Here is a 2,733-nt window from a genome sequence, read left to right on the forward strand (position 1 = left end):
TTATTCTTCATCTTCACCTTCTTCCCCCTCATCTTCATCTTCTTCCTCCTCCTCCTCCTCATCTTCTGGTTTGTTCTTCTTTGAGCCCTTCTTTCCTGCTTCACTTTTGCCCTTGGCACGATATGCAGCAATACCCTTTTCATATCTCTCCTCTAGCTTAACTGCTTTCTGTTCATATGTTTGTTTATCTTTGGCCGACTGCCCAAACCACATTTCACCCAGTTTCTTTGCAGTTTCCACGACAAATAGGCCTGGGTGTCCACTTTTGATCTTTGGGCGATGTTCAGAGCAAAACAGGAAGAAGGCAGATGGTGGCCTTTTAGGAGCATTGCGATCCTTTTTCTTTCCTTTCTTATCCTTTCTTACATTTCGGAGGAATGTAATTTTTAATCTCCCTGTCATAGCAAGCTTTGTCACTTTTTGCCTTATCTTCAAACTTCAACTTCTCCTTTGCAGACGTGGTCTTCCATCTCTCCAAACACCTCTTGGAGAATTCCACGAAATTGATGGAAGAGTCCAGGTGTTTCTTCTTGTGCTCTTCCTGGCAGGTCTGCACGAAGAGGGCATATGAGGACATTTTGCCCCTCGGTTTGTTGGGGTCTCCTTTACCCATGGTGACAGAACAGCGTCCACCTGGTGCGAGCTTTTCCTCAAAGTGCCGCAGAGCAGCCGGACCCAACAGAGACACTTCCCTCCACACTGACTCTCTTTTTTTTTTTGAGATGGAGTCTCGCTCTGTTGCCCAGGCTGGAGTGAATGGCATGATCTTGGCTCACTGCAACTTCTGCTTCCCAGATTCAAGCAATTCTCCTGTCTCAGCCTCTGGAGTAGCTGGGACTACAGGCATACACCACCATGCCTGGATAATTTTTGTATTTTCAATAGAGACAGGGTTTCACCATATTGTTCAGGCTGGTCTCGAACTCCTAACCTCAGGTGATCCACCTGCCTCGGCCTTCCAAAGTTCTGGGATTACAGGCATGAGGCACCATGCCTGGCCTACACACTGAATTTCCAAAGTTAGAAAAGAAAAAAATGGGCCTGCCAGACACAGTAGTTCACACCTGTAATCCCAGCACTTTGGGAGGCCAAGGCAGATCGATCACCTGAGGTCAGGAGTTCGAGACCAGTCTGGCCAACGTGGTAAAACCCTGCCTCTACTAAAAATACAAAAATTAGCCGGGCGTGGTGGCGGGCACCTATAATCTCAGCTACTTGGGAGGCTAAGGCAGGAGAATTGCTGGAATCTGGGAGGCGGAGGTTGCAGGGAGCTGAGATCTTGCCATTGCACTCCAGCCTGGGCAACAGAGCGAGACTCCATCTCAAAAGAAAAAAAAAATGGGCCTGGTATGGCGGCTCCTGTCTGTAATCCCAGCACTTTGGGGGGCCAAGGCAGGCAATCACCTCAGGTCAAGAGTTCAAGACCATCCTGGGCAACATGGTAAAACCCCCGTATCTACTAAAAATACAAAAACTGTCCAGGCGTCGTGGTGCCCGCCTGTAATCCCAGCTACTCGGGAGGCTGAGGTAAGAGAATCGCTTGAACCTGGGAGGCAGAGGTTGCAGTGAGCCAAGATCGTGCCACTGTACTCCAGCCTGGGCGACACACTGAGACTGTCTCAAAAAAAAAAACAAAAGGCACAAATAAAATATCTCACTGGCCAGACACGGTGGCTCACGCCTGTAATCCCAACACTTAAGGAGGTCGAGGTGGGCTGATCACGAGGTCAGGAGTTCGAGACCATCCTGGCCAACGTGGTGAAACCTGGTCTCTACTAAAAATAAAAAAATTAGCTGGGCATGGTGGTGGGCACCTGTAGTCCCAGCTACTCGGGAGGCTGAGGCAGGAGAATCGCCTGAACCCAGGAGGCAGAGGTTGCAGTGAGCTTAGATTGTGCCACTGACTCCAGCCTGGGCGACAGAGTGAGATTCTGTCTCAAAAATAAATAAAAATACAGTTTGGGAGGCCGAGGCAGGCGGATCACGAGGTTAGGAGATCCAGACCATCCTGGCTAACACGGTGAAACCTCGTCTCTACTAAAAATAAAAAAAATAAAAAAAGTAAAAAATTAGCCGGGCATGGTGGCGGGCGCCTGTAGTCCCAGCTGCCCAGGAGGCTGAGGCAGGAGAATGGCGTGAACCCAGGAGGCGGAGCTTGCAGTGAGCCGAGATGGCGCCACCCACTGGCACAGCAAACTCCGCAAAAAAAAAAAAAAAAAAAAACCACCGGCACTACCAGCCTGGGCCGACACAAGGCAAGACCATACCGTCTACAAAAAAAAAATAGGGGGGGGGGGGGGGGGGGGGGGGGGGGGGGGGGGGGGGGGAGATGCGCCACGCACTCCAGCCTGGGCGACAGAGCAAGACTCCGTCTCAAAAAAAAAAAAAAAAAAAAATAAAATATCTCATTAATAACTTTAATAATGAGTGCATGTTGAAATGATGTAATTTTGGATATGTGAGGCTAAAGTAAATGTATTATTAAAATTAACCACTTCGGGGCCACACACAGTGGCTCACGCCTGTGTCCCAGAACTTTAGGAGGATCTCTTGAGCCTAGGAGTTTGAGGCCAGCCTGGGCAACATAGCAAGACTTTGTCTCAAAAAATAAATAAATAAATAACAGGCCAGGCACAGTGGCTCACGCCTGTAATCCCAGCACTTTGGGAGGCTGAGGCAGGCGGATCTTGAGGTCAGGAAATCAAGACCATCGTGGCCAACATGGTGAAACCC

At 49.3% G+C, this 2,733-nt stretch overlaps 1 pseudogene; it reads right to left on the reverse strand.

Moving 5' to 3' along the window:
• LOC100602139 lies at positions 1–613 on the reverse strand (annotated as a pseudogene).
• Positions 614–2,733: the final 2,120 nt, after the last annotated feature.

This window comes from Nomascus leucogenys, chromosome 17 (assembly GCF_006542625.1).
Source record: "Nomascus leucogenys isolate Asia chromosome 17, Asia_NLE_v1, whole genome shotgun sequence".
NCBI lineage: Eukaryota > Metazoa > Chordata > Mammalia > Primates > Hylobatidae > Nomascus > Nomascus leucogenys.